This window comes from Panulirus ornatus, chromosome 13 (genome assembly GCF_036320965.1).
Source record: "Panulirus ornatus isolate Po-2019 chromosome 13, ASM3632096v1, whole genome shotgun sequence".
Classification (NCBI taxonomy): domain Eukaryota; kingdom Metazoa; phylum Arthropoda; class Malacostraca; order Decapoda; family Palinuridae; genus Panulirus; species Panulirus ornatus.
Window position 1 is genome coordinate 50920484 of NC_092236.1, and position 19451 is coordinate 50939934.

The window sequence follows — 19451 nt, forward strand, 5'->3', positions numbered from 1 at the left end:
CCAGCTTCTTCTTCTTCACACACACACACACACACACACACTCACACACACACACACACACACACACACACACACACACATACCTCATTCTTGCAGTTGTTTAGTTTTCTGGACAAATTTTCTCTCTCTGTGTCAAAGCTCCAAATCTTTCAGTAGAATGAATGAAGTAGACACAACCCTCTTCACAATCCTCCATAGTTTCTTGGTCACTGTACACACGACGCCTCACCCCCACGCAACACTAGCTGGAGGTAAATCACCCAGTGTGAGACACTACTGAATCCACATCACCATCGTAGGCAGGTGGCGCTGTGAGCTGAAGACTAGTTCTGAGAGATGGTGTATTATGGGGCAAATAGATTATTTAGGGGGAGGTGGAGGAACTGATAGAGTGGGTAGATAGGAGAAGGGAGACTTAAGGACTTCAGGTAACACAATAAATGATGTTGATTACAGTTTGAGCACTCAAACCTCACGGATGAAGTTCTGAAACATCTTCTTTCAATGTTTGTGAAGGGAATGTCTTTTGATAGGAGTGATGAGTCGCCTCCACTACATCTTTCCCACTGTTGTGCTCTGAGGAGAGGCAACTTGCTCTGTCGACCTCCAAGTCTTTCTAACATATAAAGAACACAGTTATTTACCTTCTCGTAAGGTGATAGTCATAATCTATGATTATCTTAAAGTGTCGATATGAGTTTCATTAGCTCTCCCATATCTCTGAGGGCCCTGGTCATTCAGAATATTATCTATTTCTCCCCACAAATCCAGCAATATTCCTGATATACACACACACATATATGTAGGTCTGGTTCGTGTCCTTTGGCAAGTCATCTACATGCAGATGTTACGTATTTACATACATGTCTCTACTGGGATGTATCTCTATGCATCAGGTTTAGCAGTGGTCTTAGGACTGAATCTCTTCCCGATACACCAACATGTGTATTTCAAACCCACCTTGGAAAGGGCGCCACTGGATATAAAAAAACAAAAACATCTCGCAGGCCAGCCAGGGCATCAGTGTAGCGCCATCTACCTGACCACTACCACACAGACGTTGCCTTCTATGTCTTATGTTATGTTTCTATGGGTCTGGTCATGCTGTTGTATTCTCTAACTCTCCTGAAGATTGATTTGTCCTTATTTCTCTCTCCTTTGCATCTCTGTATATCCCGTCTTACTCAGTGAGTTTGTCTTTAGATGTATTCATTCCCTCACTCACTGAGGGGACCATGATCTCACAAGCTCCTGCTATTATTGATAGTTACACGAACGTAAGAGCGTGTTGCTCAATCATCTTTAATGAAAAAAGGGGGACGATATTTGCTCCCGCCACTATTACCTTGCCACAATCCCCCTCTTCCATCATGTTATTTTGAACGTCATATGATAGAGGATGATTGGTTCTTGCCATCCCTGGGGTGAGGTGAGGCAAAGGGGGAAGGTATGGCTTCACCATCAGAGATCATGAAGACTACATTTCACTAAGCCCTATCATTATTTTCCCCCCTCCTTCTTCCTATGTATATAATGTGTCATCCATTGTGTGAAATGACCCTCTTTTGGTACCTCATGGGAAGAAAGGTTTATACTCGTGGAGCCCCATCTCTTCACCATTCTCTCCTACCCTATAGCTCCTTAGATATATCTATGCTGTCTACATTAACCATATCATCAGTCATGCTATTCCATTCACACAACGCTGTTATACGATAATGGTACATTTTCGCATCATACTCGACAAGTATTTTTGCCTCGTGTCATGTCTTCTGGTTGTTCTATCCTTAGAGAGGTCGAACACTGAACACCTTCTATGTCATCTATTTGATGCAAAGACTTAAAGGTAAGAGGTCAGGTCACCTTCCTCGCTCTTCTCTTCGCCACGGTGGGCAAATTCAAGGTCTTTCCTCTTGCTCTGTCTGTCAGTTCTCAAGATTTTTCGTACCATCTTGTGTGATTACTATTTGCGTCTTCCGGGAATAGAGTTTTACACCCGTGTTGCCTTGTCTCTTAACTTTCCTATATGTCTATCTATTTATGTCTGTATCTATGTATCTATCTATCTATCTATCTATCTATCTATCTATCTATCTATCTATCTATCTATCTATCTATATATATATATATATATATATATATATATATATATATATATATATATATATATATATATGTACGAATAAAGTCCATAGAAACGCGCACCTCCATATATATATATATATATACATATCCTCTCTTTACTCCTCTGTATATATGCATGCACACAGACACACCCTAGCTAACCTCAACCAAGTACCCATTTATCGACCAGCCCCGAGGGAAGGTGGAGCACCTGGGTTGGGTGTGGGTCGACCTCCACCACACCCAGGATTCGGTCGAGCGCCATACGGGTCCGATCAACCGCGATTGCTGCTGGCTTGGCCCCGTGTGGTGTGTCACCTTCCTCATACAATGTGTAAAGACGCGTGTGCTTGAGTCTAGCAGCCCAGCCTTGGGAGACGTATTATTATAATGTTGGTCCATCCAGTGATAACGTCATTCGAGCCCTGAGGTGTTTGAGATAAGAAGGAAACCAGAATGATTTGGATTTATCCGACCATTGCGCGAGTGTAGGCCGCCATGAGGGAGGTGAGAAGTGGGAAGTGATGGAGAGTTTGAGTGAAGGATGAGGAGACGGGATGAGACAGATGTATATAAACACATACAAGAGTAGAAGGGAAGTACTTACTGACCTCCCTACTTACCTACCGACCTACCTACCTATCTACCTACCGACCTACATACCGTCCTGCTAACCTACCTACCCTGCCTACCTACCTACCTACATACCTACCTACCGACCTACTTACATACCTACCTACCTACCGACCTGCTTGCTTACCTACCTGCTTACTTACCTACCTACCTACCTATCTACCAGTTGAGATAATTCCGTTCATCGAAACTCTGCAATTCACCACATGTTTCACAGAGGTGACGTGGTTCACTGGACGTAAACAAACTTACAAAACTGCATGTTACCCCGCCAGGACACAGGTTTGCACATCCTCTCCTTATCCCCCACGTCGGAGAAGGCGAGGTTTGTACTCTGGGCGTGGCGGGGAGAAGGTGTACAAACCTGTGTGCTGGTGGTGGAATTTGAACCTGGGTTGTTTACACATGGTGAGGCGAATTTCAGGACACGAAATTATCTCACCTACCCACCTACATAAGAGTAGATATTACGATATATATATATATATATATATATATATATATATATATATATATATATATATATATATATATATACATCGGCCCCAGCCCCAGCAACTCATAGCATCTTTGACTCCATCCCTCCATTCTATAAGAGATGGAAGCATAGAGTGAAAAATGCAGGATGGCTGATCGCTTGCACGGGAGAAAGAGTAAATTGGAGTAATGTGGTATACAGGGGGCGAAGTGCTGTCAGTGGACTGAACCTAAGCATATGATGAAGCATCCGGAGGAATCTATGGTTAGGTCTGTGGCGTCTCACTACAGGAGAGACGGCTGAGGTACCTGTATATCATACATGACAGTTAGTTGAATGGATGTGAGCGAATGACGCCTTTTTTTCCCTCGTTTCGTCTATTCCCGGCGCTACCTCTCAAGCGCATGAAACGGCGACGATGATGAGAACATGTTTTGTGTTGAAGACAGACCTACAATGCTCACGACTATGTACACGAGACTTGGCAGGCAGAGGGGCGACAGCGGCGAGAACCAGTTTTATCTAACTTTGTCCAACCCTGAAGAGCCTGACAAGGATGCCAAGAATCTGGTCAATTCTTCCGTTCTCTCTCTCTCTCTCTCTCTCTCTCTCTCTCTCTCTCTCTCTCTCTCTCTCTCTCTCTCTCTCTCTCTCTCTCTCTCTCTCTCTCAACAAGCAAGACTTGCTTGGGTTGTGCGTTACGTCCGTCCTGACTCGACCCATTCAGACAGAATCTCGCCCTAGTTATTCTCATGTAGGTAGGTAGGAGGGTAGGGAGGTAGGTAGGTAGGTAAGTTGGTAGGTTGATAGGCTGGTAGGTAGGTACGGAGATGGGTAGGTAGAGAGGTCGGTAAGTAGGTAGGTAGGTAGGTAGATAGGTTGGTAGGCAGGTACGTAAGTAGGTATAGAAGTAGGGAGGTAGGTTAGTAAGTAGGGAGGTAAGTAGTTAGGTACGGAGGTAGGTGGGTAAGTGCGAAGGTAAGTATGTAGGTAGGTAGGTAGGTAGGCAGGTATGTAGGTAGGTAGGTAGGTAGATAGGCAGGTATGTAGGTAGGTAGGTATGTAGGTATGTAGGTAGGTAGGTAAGCAGGTCGGTATGTAGGTCGGTAGGTAGATAGGTAGGTAGGTCGGTAGGTAAGTAGGGAGGTCAGTGAGTACTTCCCTTCTACTCTTGTGTGTGTTTATATACATCTGTCTCATCCCGTCTCCTCATCCTTCACTCAAACTCTCCATCACTTCCCACCTCTCACCTCCCTCATGGCGGCCTACACTCGCGCAATGGTCGGATAAATCCAAATCATTCTGGTTTCCTTCTTATCTCAAACACCTCAGGGCTCGAATGACGTTATCACTGGATGGACCAACATTATAATAATACGTCTCCCAAGGCTGGGCTGCTAGACTCAAGCATCTTTCACAGGTTACCTCAAGCCATGTATAAAAGAACCTAAACTTGATGTTGCGTGTGAAGGTGAACCTAGTTTCTTCTTGATCCCGACCAATGGAGCAGATGGGTGTGTGTTGTGACTTACAGCTAAAGACAGCTGGTGCCTCGCGTTCTAATGACTACTGTACCTTAATAGACTTGGGGCTCGCACTGACTAGGGCTATCTAGCTGTTTGTCAAGGATTAGGTGCAAGGCGCGTGCCTCACACACATACCAATATAGGTGCATGAGTGTGTTTGGTAAACAAAGAAGGACAAATGAAAACGCAGACGCACGCGCCCACGCAACATACAGACATGGGACGACACGCAGACTAGAAAGATAGATAGACAGACAGACATATACGTCGGGTGAGGTTGGAGTGTATATACGTGTGTATATATACACACACAAATGAGGAAAGATACGATGCGCATATAGCCACAAGGTTAAGAGATGAGGCAACAAAACTATAAAAATCTCTCTCCTGTAAACACCCAAATAGTAATCCCAAACACACACACACACACACACACACACACACACACACACACACACACACACATACATAAAGTAATATATAAGGAAAAGGAGGAAAGATCTCGAGGAGAATATTATGGACAAGGTAGAAGAAAATCCCCAAAAAAAAGGTTTTCAAAATAATTCATCAGGAGTAAATTGACAGCCACAGAGCAACTAAGGAAGTTAAGGGATCTGGATGGTTATCATTGTTGAGGAAGATGTAGACAAACGTGAGGGAGTTCAATGATAAGCCTAGACTTGTTATCACAGAGGCCAGCACTCTAGCACCAACACCAACCAGATCGTCCTGGGAAGAGAGGTCTTTCGAAGCCCTGGAGCTGTTAGGGAACACATAACCGTCCTGGTCGATAGACTTTGATCAATACCCACCCTCATTGCCTGGGTAGACCTTTTCCAAACATAGTGATAGAATGTGGAGACACACCAGCGAGGCTTCTTACATTCTCGTTGGATAAGATGTTAGTAACAAGGAGATGGAACAGGTCAAATGTCGTGTTCATATTTAAGAGAGAAGGTCGAGAAATTGCAACTGAACCTACAGTCAAAAGCTTCCTTAACAAGTGTGCTCTGTAAATTTCTAGCTAAAAAAAAAGAAATAAATGGAAAGCCAGTGGACTGATACCTGCGAAGAAGAAACTACGTTAAGTGAGAGGCAACATGGTTTTAGGTAAAGGGTGTTATGCATAACGAATTTCTCAGACTCCTGCAACAGAATGAGTTACGTTTTAGCCAAAAGAGATGGATGGATAGACTGTATGTGGCTAGATTGGCCAGAAAGCCTTTGACACTGTGGCACATTCTTCCCACAAGAGGCTGTTCAAGAAGGTTGATATTACAACCAAGAATAAGGGAAATGTTTGGGTGCATATGAGGACACAAGTCATAGGAGCCCCCCCCCCCTCTCGTAGTTCGGCTGGCCGTCAAAAGTGGCGTGCCTTAGGGATCAGTCTTGGAACTTCTGCTATTCTTGGTCCAGGCAAAATGGCTCGCCAGATGAAGGTGAGCATGTTTACGTATAATGACCAAATTATTAATAGAAAGTCAAGAATGTTGTGAGTGCCATCAGCCAGCGGAGGGACTTTTCATTTTTTTTCTGTATGTTGTGTGAGATAGTATTGGCAACTGAATGGCCTAAGCATAGCCCTCTGATTAAGTCTGTGTCTGTCTGTCTGTCTCTCTCTCTCTCTCTCTCTCTCTCTCTCTCTCTCTCTCTCTCTCTCTCTCTCTCTCTCTCTCTCTCTCTCTGTATGTATATGTGTGTGTGTGTGTGTGTGTGTGTGTGTGTGTGTGTGTGCATCCTAGCCTGAGCCTGATACACATTTCATCGACCAGCCACAAGAGGAGGATGAACAACTGTGTTAACTGTGGACCGTCAACCACAACCAGGATTTGAACCTATGCGCTCGACCGTGAATGCGTCACGGCCACCAACACCAAGCCGTTACACCACAAAATCCCCCACTCTCCCCCACCCAAAAAAAAAAATTACCTCCAGACGCATCAGCGATGAAATTGAACCTGAGAAAATGGGAAGCAGTGAAGATGGGACGCGGTGATAGACGGCTATGAGAACATTAATACTGAGGCAATTTGTGTGTGTGAGGTGAAGCTGAGAGACGATCCTGTGCTATGATTGATGTAAGAGCCACACACACACACACACACACACACACACACACACACACACACACACACACAGTTGCATATATAGGCAGATACACATACATCCAGATATCCATTTCAACATCCACACATATATAAAGGACAGACAGACAGATATACATACAGACATACATATATAGAATCATTGGCACATATACGTAATCACATATAGGTAGTTTGGTTGAGGATAACTGTAATCTAACTGGAGACCCCGAGCTGTATAGTAAGCAAGATGCACCAGGTACACATTCCCCCCCACACACACTTGTTTGACGTGTTTCTTACGTCATTTGATGGTACAACGATCCAGGAACCAGTTTGTGCACTGGTGCTCTGCTTAACCACTGTACCCTCAAGAAGAATTTTGTTGATCACGTTGTCCAAGTTCTTTTTTTTTTTTTTTCTTTTTTTTTTTGACCTGAGTTGAAGACACATCCACATCCAGTCTACGTTGTGGAGGTGAGTGTCACTGTAGATGGATGGATGTAAGTGCCAGTGCAATTCTCCCTTGGTTTTCTACGATGTCTCTCTCTCTCTCTCTCTCTCTCTCTCTCTCTCTCTCTCTCTCTCTCTCTCTCTCTCTCTCTCATTCACATTCTCTCTCTCTCTCTCTCATCTCTCTCTCTCTCTCTCTCTCTCTCTCTCTCTCTCTCTCTCTCTCTCTCTCTCTCTCTCATTCTCATTCTCTCTCTCTCTCTCTCTCTCTCTCTCTCTCTCTCTCTCTCTCTCTCTCTCTCTCTCTCTCTCTCTCTCTCTCTCATTCTCATCTCTCTCTCTCCTCTCTCTCTCTCTCTCTCTCTCTCTCTCTCTCTCTCTCTCTCTCTCTCTCTCTCATTCTCATTCTCTCTCTCTCTCTCTCTCTCTCTCTCTCTCTCTCTCTCATCTCTCTCTCTCTCTCTCTCATTCTCATTCTCTCTCTCTCTCTCTCTCTCTCTCTCTCTCTCTCTCTCTCTCTCTCTCTCTCTCTCTCTCTCTCTCTCTCTCTCGTGTTCTATAGTTAAACCTTTGCAGTCTCCTTGGTTCGAGGATCACCTCTTGCATTATGAGGAACTGGTCACTATTCTGGATGTGTCAGATAACACTACAAATGTCCCGTTTCTTCTTCTTCTTCCCTTAAAGGATTCTTAAAAAGGGTTTTAGGTTTCTTAAGGTTGAAGAGTCTTGTATGAGAATCTTAATGTGACGTCACATTATAGCTACTTTTAATTTTTGTACTTCCTCTTAACATCTTAATCTATTTATCTGTTCATCATCATAATTTTTGTACTTCCTCTTAACATCTTAATCTATTTATCTGTTCATCATCATGATTCTTGTACTTCCTCTTAACATCTTAATCTATCTATCTGTCTATCATCATAATTCTTGTACTTCCTCTTAACATCTTAATCTATCTATCTGTCTATCATCATAATTCTTGTACTTCCTCTTAACATCTTAATCTATCTATCTGTCTATCATCATAATTCTTGTACGTTCTCTTAACACCTTAATCCATCCATCTGTCTATCATTACTCCCTTCATCAACCTAAATGTGGAAGAGGCACACTGAGCCTTCCAGGCATCACAAACACACAACCTCAACGCCTGTATGCCCAGTGGATGAAGAGCGAGTCCTGAACTTTCCACAATTATGAGATAGTTTTTTTTCTTCTCGCTTTCCCACTTATCGTCAAGTTGGACCACCGTCTCCACTCGTGCCTCTGATTCCCATCTCTTCCTCTCTAACATCCTTGTCTTCGGCATCTCCCAACCCCTCATCATTTCTCTCGCTACGTCTATCTATCTATCTCTCTTCTCAGAGGTCTACTACCTCTTCTCCCCATCCCTTCTGTGCTGCTATATATGTTTCGTTTGTCTAATCTCTTATCTGCAATACGTCCTAAATGGTCGTATCATCCTCAGAGACTTTCATCTATGGGTATTTCTTATGACTTCCTCACGCCCCGTGAACCTCTTTCACATCTTCAACCCTCACTCCATCTGTCCCCCCTCCCGTATATCCAACTATATGACGCAAGTTCAATCATCACTATAATTCTTACTCTCTATCTATCTATCTATCTATCTATCCGACTTATATGGACTTGAGGAAGACGTCCATATATCGTATATCCTCTTCTTTCATGCACGACGCATTGAATCTTATTCTCTTGCCTGAGGGAAAGGTACTTAAAGCCCCACCCTTCACCCCTTTTCCGGCACCCGCCCCTCTTAATTGCCCCTTTTTACGACGCCCAGGTGTTACGTCGGTCGTAAAGACCGTCCTCCCCCCCCATCCGGTACCCTCCCCCAACCAGCCCTCAAGGGTAGATTATATACATTCTGGGGTTAAGCAGAAGCGGGTCCAAAAACATCTACGCATTTTCGGTGCGACGCCAATTCTGTGTCCTTCCAGGACACCACATCAGGTTTGCAAGAATGTATACGTAAGATTAACCACAGCCTTCAGTTCTTCACCGTGAAGGTTAATCTTACACTCTGATATCATCTAACTCCTCCTAAGTGTATTTGATTCTCATTCATTTTCAAGCATCCACTTTCTAGAAAATAAGATAGTCTTTGAACCAACCCATCAGTTTCTTTAAGTACCAACACAGCGTCATCTGCATACAGTGGCAGTAACCGTATCTGCTTCTCCCAACGTGAAGTCTGATTGTAGCCTTCATACCACTACGATTGCCTATCGAACTACCGCGTATGGTTGAGTTAGTAGGCGCGCTCTGCCTGGACCGACGATGAAGTAAGTGTCGAACAACAGACGCCTCAATGTAACCTGACCTCGGAGTTACACTGCTTAGTCCCTGGCAATGTTAGGCTGGGCCCAACAAAGCTGCTGCCGCTTGGGGGGGGAGGGGGGTTGAGAGAGAGAGAGAGAGAGAGAGAGAGAGAGAGAGAGAGAGAGAGAGAGAGAGAGAGTATGAGTTGTGGTGTCTTTAAGGCGTGTCCCTCCAACATCTTAACCTTGAGGGCAAATTCATTCGATTACCTTGGTACTCTGTGTGTGTGTGTGTGTGTGTGTGTGTGTGTGTGTGTGTGTGTGTGGTGCCAGGTATTCAAGCTTTTATGTAACAAGGTAGATTGAGGTTGTCTGTGGGTACAAACACACCCACAGACACACACACACACACACACACACACACACACACATATATATATATATATATATATATATATATATATATATATATATATATATATATATATATATATATATATATATATATATATATATATATATATATATATATATATATATATATATATATATATATATGTGTGTGTGTACATATACCCCCTGGGGTACGTGAGAAAGGATTCTACTTCCGTGTTCCCTGTGTGACGTAGAGGGCAACTAACGGGGGCGGGAGTAGGGGCTGGAAACCCTCCCCTTCTTGTATTTCAATTTCTAGAAGGAGGAACAATATGATGAGTAAAGCATTAAGTGCTCATCCTCCTCGAAGATAAGAAGAGAGGAGAGATAGGTAGTATGTTTGAGGAAAGAAAGCTGGATATTCTTGCTTTGACTGAAATAAAGCTCAAGGGTAAAGAGGAAAAATGATTTAGAAATGTCTTAGGAATGAAGTCAATGGACAAGAGTTAAGGAAAGGGTAGCAATACTCCTGAAGGAGGAGTTGTGGCAGTGTGTGATAGAGTATAGGGAAGTAAATTCTATATTGATGTGGGTTAAACTGAAAGTGCATGGCGAGAGATGGATGATTATTAGTGCTTATGCACCTGATCATGAAAAGAAAGATCATGAGAGGGACGTATTTTGGGAGCAGCTGAGTGAGTGTGTCAGCCATTTTGACGTGAAAGATCTGGTATTAATGATGGGTGATCCGAAGGTAAGTGATGAAGCAGGTGAGGGTATGATTGGGGGGCATTGAATATTCAGTGTTATCAATGGAAATGGTTGAGCATCTTGTGGAGGTGAGTTCTGAAAAAGGGCTGGTGATTGGGAATACCTGATTTATAAAGAGGGACATGCACAAGTTTGTGAGTAGGAGATATGGCCAACGGGCATTAATGGATTACATATTGATTGATAGGCGTGTGAAAGAGGGGCTTTTTAATGTAATTGTGCTGAGAGGTGCAGATGGCAGCCTGATCACTGTCTTGTGGAGGCGAGGGTGAAGATTTGTAGAGGTTTTCGGAAAAGAGGAAACAATGTCGATGAGAAGAGAGTGGTGAGAGTAAATGAGCTTGGAAATAAGACTTGAGTGACGAAATATCAAAGAAATTGAGTGTAGAATGGCAAAACGTGAGAGGTTACATGGAATAAGGAGAATGAGTGAGGAATGGCAGGTATTGAGGGAAGACGTGGTGGCATGTGAAAGAGATGCATGTGGCATGCGAAAGGTGGGAGGTGGGCAGATTAAATAGGGTAGTGAGTGGGATGAAGAAGTAAAGTAGCTAGTAAAAGAGAAAAGAGAGGCGTTTGGTTGGTACTTACAGGGAACAAGAATAATGTCTGGGAGATGTCTAAGGGAAATAGGCAGGAGATCAAGGGGAAGAGGGGAAGATACAGGGGTTGAAAAAAAGGGCAAATGGTGGTTGGAGTGAGCAAGTATCTGTAACTTTTAAAGAGAATAAGATGTTTTAGAAAAAGGTAAATAATTTGCGAGAAAAAAGAAAACAAATAGGAATGTGGGCATAAGGCACAAGAGGAATTGATAAAAGGTAGTGATGAAGTGAGGAGAGATGATGGGAGTATTTTGAAGGACTGTTGAATGTATTTGATGACATGGTAGCAGATGTAGGGTGTTTGGGTTGGGGTGGTATGCGAAGTGTGAGAGTCATGGAGAGTGGTTTGGTGAAGAGAGAAGTGAAAGCTTTGCGGAAGATTAAATGTACCAAGGCGGCTGGAGTGGATGGTATTGCAATCGAATTTATGAAGAAAGCGGGTGATTGAGTTGTTGATTGGTTAGTAAGAGTTTCAATGTATCCTTGGATCATTGTGAAGTGCCTAAGGATTGGTGGAATACATGTATAGTGCCAGTGTGTAAAGGCAAGGGAGATAATGGTAAGTGTTTAAACTACAGAGATATAAGTTTGTTGAGTATACCTGGTAATATGAATGGGAAGGTATTAACTGAGAGGATGAAGGCATGTACAGAGCATGAGATTGGAGAGGAGCAGTGTAGCTTCAGAAATGGTAGAGGATGTGTGGATCAGAAATTTGCTTTAAAGAATGTTTGTGCAGAGTTATTTGATGTGGCATTTATGTATCTGGAAAAACCATATGATAGGGATGATACAGATGCCATATGGAAGGTCTAAAGGATATACGGTGTGGGACGTAAGCTACTAGTAGCAATGAGAAGTTTTTATCAAGGATGTAAAGCGTGTGTACGAGTAGGAAGTGAGGAGAGTGATTGGTTCCCAATGAAGGTCGGTCTGCGGCAGGGGTGTGTGATGTCACCATGGTTGTTTAGTATGTTTATGGATGGAGTGGTTAGGGAGGTAGATGTGAATAAAAGCAAGATTGTTAGGTCTAGCATGACTGAAGGACAGATTAGTCGGGGTGTAAGTTTGAATGGAAAATAATTGGAGGAAGCTAAGCGTTCTTAACGCTACCTCACTAACGCGGGAAATGGCGAATATGTATAAAGATAGAAGGAGGAAAATAAAGGAGGTAAATAAAGTGGTAAGATAAGAGAACAAATGGGAACATCGGTGAAGGGGGCAAGTGGGGAGGTCATAACAGGTAGTGATGAAGTGAGGAGATGGAGTGAGTATTTTAAAGGTTTGTTGAATGTGTTAGATGATAGAGTGGCAGATATAGGGTGTTTTGGTCTAGGTGGTGTGCGAAGTGAGAGGGTCAAGGAGAATGATTTGGTAAACAGAGAAGATGTAGTGAAAGCTTTGCGGAAGATGAAAGCCGATAAGGCGGCGGGTTTGGATGGTATTACAGTGGAATTTATTAAAAAAAAAATGGGGTGACTGTGTTGTTGACTGGTTGGTGAGGATATTCAGTGTATGTATGGCTCATGGTGAAGTGCCTGAGGATTGGCGGAATGCTTGCATAGTGCCATTGTACAAAGTCAAAGAGGATAAAGGTGAGTGCTCAAATTACAGAGGTGTAAATTTGTTGAGTATTCCTGGGAAATTATACATGAGGGCATTGATTGAGAGGGTGAAGGCATGTACAGAGCATCAGATTGGGGAAGAGCAGTATGGTTTCAGAAGTGGTAGAGGATGTGTGGATCAGGTGTTTGCATTGAAGAATGTATGTGAGAAATAATTAGAAATGCAAATGGATTTGTATGTATCATTTATGAATCTGGAGAAGGCATATGCTAGAGTTGATACAGATGCTCTGTGGAAGGTATTAAGAGTATATGGTGTGGGAGGCAAGTTGCTGGAAGCAGTGAAAAGTTTCTATCGAGGATGTAAGGCATGTGTACGAGTAGGAAGAGAGGAAAGTGAGTGGTTCTCAGTGAATGTCGGTTTGCAGCAGGGGTGTGTGATGTCTTCATTGTTGTTTGATTTGTTTATGGATGGGGTTGTTAGAGAGGTGAATGCAAGAGCTTTGGAGAAAGGGGCAAGTATGAAGTCTGTTGTGGATGAGAGGGCTTGGGAAGTGAGTCAGTTGTTGTTCGCTGAAGATACACCGCTGGTGATTGATTCGGGTGAGAAACTGCAGAAGCTGGTGACTGAGTTTGGTAAAGTGTGTGAAAGAAGAAAGCTGAGAGTAAATGTGAATAAGAGCAAGGTTATTGGGTACAGTAGGGTTGAGGGACAAGTTAACTGGGAGGTAAGTTTGAATAGAGAAAAACTTGAGGAATGAAGAGTTTTAGATATCTGGGAGTAGATTTGGCAGTGGATGGAACCATGGAAGCTGAAGTGAGTCATAGGGTGGGGGGAGGGGGAGAAAGTTCTCGGATAGTTGAAAAATGTGTGTATGGCGAGAACATTATCTCGGAAAGCAAAAATGGGTATTTTTGAATGAATAGTGGTTCCAATAATGTTATATGGTTGCGAGGCGTGGGCTATAGATAGGGTTGTGCGGAGGAGGGTGGATATGTTGGAAATGAGATGTGGTGTGAAGTGGTTTGATCGAGTAGGTAATGAAAGGGTAAGAGAGATGTGTGGTAATAAAAAGAGTGTGGTTGAGAAAGCGGAAGAGGGTGTCTTGAAATGGTTTGGTCGCATGGAGAGAATGAGTGAGAAAAGATTGACAAAGAGGATATATGGGTCAGAGGTGATGGGAACGAGAAGTGGGAGACCATATTGGAGGTGGAAGGATGGAGTGAAAAAGATTTTGAGGGATCGGGACCTGAACATGCAGGAGGGTGAAAGGTGTGCAAGGAACTGAATGAATTGGAACGATGTGGTATACCGGGGTCGACATGCTGTCAATGGATGGAACCAGGGCATGTGAAGCATCTGGGGTAAACCATGGAAGGGCCTGGATGTGGAAAGGGAGCTGTGGTCTCGGTGCATTATACATGACAGCTAGAGACTGAGTGTGAACGAATGTGGCCTTTGTTGTCTTTTCCTAGCGCTACCTCGCGCGTGTGCGGGGAGAGGGGGTTGTCATTTCATGTGTGGCGAGGTGGCAACGGGAATGAATATAGGCAGCAAGTATGAATTATGTACATGTGTATATATGTATATGTATGTACATATATGTATGTATACGTTGAAATGTATAGATATGTATATGTGCGCGTGTGGACGTGTATGTATATACATGTGTATGTGGATGGGTTGGGCCATTCTTTCGTCTGTTTCCTTGCGCTACCTCGCAAAACGGGAGACAGCGACAAAGAATAATAGAACAAAAAAAAAAAAAAAATATATATATATATATAATATATATATATATATATATATATATATATATATATATATATATATATATATATATATATATATATATATATATATATATTTATTTATAGATAGATAGATAGATAGATAGATATAAATATTCCTGGAGTGTATGCCGAGAAACCCATTCGGTGAAACAGGACGGACGTGTGTGTTAGGAAGATGAGTGACTGATCACACAGGAGACCTAAGAAACCATAGAAGGTCTAAAGCTCTCGTGGTACAAGTGTACTAGAAGAGGTGCGTCTTCTCAAGGATGACGGTGCCCAAGTGTTGTACAGTCGGTCGGATAGAAGGGCAAGGAAGACTCTGGAAGCTGCGCACTTGCGAATGGAATATTTCTTAAAAACTAGGTCGGCCCTTGTCGATTTTTGGGTCGTTTTGCGACACCAGAGTGGTCGTCAAGTCTAAGGGCGGGGCTTGAGGACCAGTCTAGCCAATGGGAGAAGGAGAACGATGCGAATAGAAGACCAGCCAGGGTATAGATAGATGAACTTGATATCTCACTGTGGTTGGCACTCGACTTAAGGACCAGCTTGTCCCGAAATGTCGACGCAAAAAGTGTGTTTCTCCTTCACCTCTTTATTCCACATCGTCAAGATATATGTCTATATATACATATATATATATATATATATATATATATATATATATATATATATATATATATATATATATATATATATTATTTTTTATTTTATTATTATACTTTGTCGCTGTCTCCCGCGTTTGCGAGGTAGCGCAAGGAAACAGACGAAAGAAATGGCCCAACCCCCCCCCCCCCATACACATGTATATACATACGTCCACACACGCAAATATACATACCTACACAGCTTTCCATGGTTTACCCCAGACGCTTCACATGCCTTGATTCAATCCACTGACAGCACGTCAACCCCGGTATACCACATCGCTCCAATTCACTCTATTCCTTGCCCTCCTTTCACCCTCCTGCATGTTCAGGCCCCGATCACACAAAATCTTTTTCACTCCATCTTTCCACCTCCAATTTGGTCTCCCTCTTCTCCTCGTTCCCTCCACCTCCGACACATATATCCTCTTGGTCAATCTTTCCTCACTCATTCTCTCCATGTGCCCAAACCACTTCAAAACACCCTCTTCTGCTCTCTCAACCACGCTCTTTTTATTTCCACACATCTCTCTTACCCTTACGTTACTCACTCGATCAAACCACCTCACACCACACATTTTCCTCAAACATCTCATTTCCAGCACATCCATCCTCCTGCGCACAACTCTATCCATAGCCCACGCCTCGCAACCATACAACATTGTTGGAACCTACTATTCCTTCAAACATACCCATTTTTGCTTTCCGAGATAATGTTCTCGACTTCCACACATTCTTCAAGGCCCCCAGAATTTTCGCCCCCTCCCCCACCCTATGATCCACTTCCGCTTCCATGGTTCCATCCGCTGCCAGATCCACTCCCAGATATCTAAAACACTTCACTTCCTCCAGTTTTTCTCCATTCAAACTCACCTCCCAATTGACTTGACCCTCAACCCTACTGTACCTAATAACCTTGCTCTCATTCACATTTACTCTTAACTTTCCTATAAGTCCACGGGGAAAATGAAACACGAAAAGTTACCAAGTGTACTTTCATGTAATAATCACATCATCAGGGGAGATACAAGAGAGAAATATAACAGTCAGTTGATATACATCGAAGAGACGAAGCTAGGACGCCATTTGGTAAACATGTGATTGTACACAACATGTTTTGGACAATAGCCCCCCCCCCCCCCCCCCTCACCCGGAACGATTGAATGAAGTTCAGGTGATGGTTGAAGAAAGTCGGGAGGACCATTGTACTGAATGAGCCTTATTGACAAGGTGCTGTAAGAGGGACTGAGGGTGATTTTACATACCATGTATTCAAGGGGGCGCGTGGTGGATAAGGGAGGAAGACCAGACGACAGAAGCGTAGGCGAGTTTTGGAGGAATAAGAGTAATGTAACTGTTCATGTGATTAAGAGCAAAGGATACTTGTGTCTCGAGTTTACGAAGAATACACAGACGATAAGTTGTTAAACTCTGATCATGACAGTGGGTTAGATTGCTCCTCCTAACTTGATTTATCGTCCAATGTGGGACTGAGAAGTTTGGCGGACGAGATGACCTGGAGAGGCCTTTGACCTAGTGAGATAGTATAAGGTGGCATAGGGTTAGAAGAGTATCTATAGGAACACTATCTTCTTCTGCCTGATGGCGACGTCATTGGCAGTGGGCCAGATGGGTCTTACAGGACTTCATAGTCGAGAGACTTGCAAGTTGGGTTTGGAAATGGTCCATCAGGAGCGTCTCAACCTGACGACGCCCGCTGAGGAAGTCTGTAGTCTATGAGACTTCTCCTCAGTCCCAGACAGGCGGTGGTGTTAAGGATCGCCAGGTTGAAGCCTTTGGTGAATTCTACGAATGCGAGAAAGCCACAACAGAGGTCTTGCGTCTCTCTTGGCTGCGATGAATAAAGTCTTCGAAGTAAACGAGGCAGAGGCGGTAGAGGAGGTTTTCATATCCCCATACACTAGAAGGTCTATGGAATTGGTAAGGTCTGTTTAAGGTAAATTAAACCCAAAACGTTTCCAGAATAAGCTGGCTGTCTGGTTGATGGAATTGCATAGTATTTCACTGAGAGATGGTCGCCTTGTTGGCTGAAGTAGTGGGGACTTAGGACGTTTTCCGACCGGTGGGAGGACACACTTTGATTGATGGAGGCAAGCAGAGACGATAGAAGAAAGGGACCTGGTTACCTGAAGGAGAAGACCTCCGTGGAGAGTTTCATGGGCCAGTCAGTGGTGGTTGTGGTGAGACGACAGAAGAAAGGGGTATGGTTACCTGAGGGAGAAGACCTCTGTAGAATTTTCATAGGCCAGTCAGTGGTGGTTGTGGTGACACGATAGAAAAAAGGGACCTAGTTACCTGAAGGAGAAGACCTCCGTGGAGAGTTTCATAGACCAATCAGTGGTGGTTGTGGTGGAACACCTAACTTGGATTGTATGTGACCGCCGTTTTGGTTCTGACTCACGGAGGTGTGTTGGGTCAGGAAAGTCGGCTGGGAGACAGGAAGTGCTATGGTACGAGTCATTCGTCATCTCTAAGTGTCTTCTCATCGTAGAGGTGAATGACAATAAAGAGACGAGAGATAATTTCCTTCCTCCAACCATTCAACTCTCACACGTTCCCGTACATCTGCTTGATGTCGCACTCTTCCAAGTGTTGCAGCGTCGGAGATTCTCTCCCCTGTAGTGTGTTTTATCCTCATTTCGCGAATCACTTCGTGAGGTCGAGTCCTGCAGAGGTTAGAGCTGTCGTAATTGATGACCCCGCTCATCCCAAGCCTTTATCAACTCCTGATGTGGGGTGGGGGGGTGGGGGGTTGTGAACGCTAGGGTACGTCAGCTGTGTGTGTGTGTGTGTGTGTGTGTGTGTGTGTAGTGTAGCGGTACTCAGCGGGACGAAGCGATGGTCGGCTTCCGTGATCGTGCAGATGTAATGGTCAGATGACGTTTGTATGTACAATACTCACACTAGAGATCAACACGTTAGCGACAGATACGGAAAGGGCGAGAGCCAACAGGTTTAAAGACTTGTGGTCTGCTGGAGGTAGGATGGAGCCCTTAGTGAATAATAGACAACATTAATCATGAAAGGTCTCATCCATTCTCTCCACTCGTTCACAGTGAGTTTAAGGGGTCGTCTCCCACCCTCGTTCGTCCATAGACTCGCTCAGTTGCGTAAAGGGAACGGATGCCGAGCCCTGGGGTTAACCAGTGGCTTCTAGACATACAAGATGAACTAAACCTTTCCCCAGACTCGTTCACATCTTAAGGGTGTAGACGCATCGTACCAGGCACTGAACCAGAGCCTTATGCTCACGACACCGAGCCTTGTTGAAGCGCGTATAGCAGCAGCCAATCACCCACAAGTCCACCTCCAGGGCTGACACACTCTCGCTCTGGGCGCGAAGAAAGGCTCCTTGGACCCAAGACCTACCAGCGTCCTCCTCCGCCAGGATGTTGGACGAGGTTCACTCCTGACGAAGGATGACCATAGACGCTCTTGTATACCCTAATGAACGCAGTAGCAAGGATTACATACGTACGTGCGTGTATGTGCGTCTCTATGCCTCTATGTGTGTACGGACGTGTGTGTGTGTGTGTGTGTGTGTGTAGGTGCTTTTTTTTTCCGAGCACTTGCGCGCGCGCGTTAGTAGGGTGACGTAAGACCTGGCAGAGAGCGCCAGGGTACGTACAGACGGCGTCAGGAGCCAAAAACTTAACCCTCCTCCTCCTCCTCCTCCCTCACACACACACAACATTACCATCTTCTTTGTGACCAGGTTCCTCATTCTGCCCCGCCGCCGATATTCATGGCCACAGCCAACAACACACCTCGACCGATAAGAGGAAGGACATAAGAGGAAGGACATGATCACAACTTCACAAGCCGAAGTACACCGCGAACTTTGCTGTGTAGGGACACGCGATGGTGGTTTGATATAACCAGAGAAATGGAAGTTTTACGTAAAGTGGTCTGTCTTAGAACATCTCTCCGTACGAGGTAGAACATGAACCTTCTTGTTCTCGTGTTGTTCTTCAGCACAGAAGGTGTTATTTAGATCCCTTGAGAGTGTTCTGTCCTTCCTCTGTCCAAAGGGAATTATGACAGACAATCTTCCATTGTATAATGCATGTCTTTTCCGTCAGTTGCCATA

At 44.1% G+C, this 19451-nt stretch overlaps 1 protein-coding gene across 1 annotated transcript in view; it reads left to right on the top strand.

The window, feature by feature from the left end:
- Window positions 1-19451, top strand: part of LOC139752869 (glucoside xylosyltransferase 2-like) — a 172682-nt gene that overhangs the window by 64198 nt on the left and 89033 nt on the right. The gene's annotated exons all lie outside the window — the stretch shown is intronic.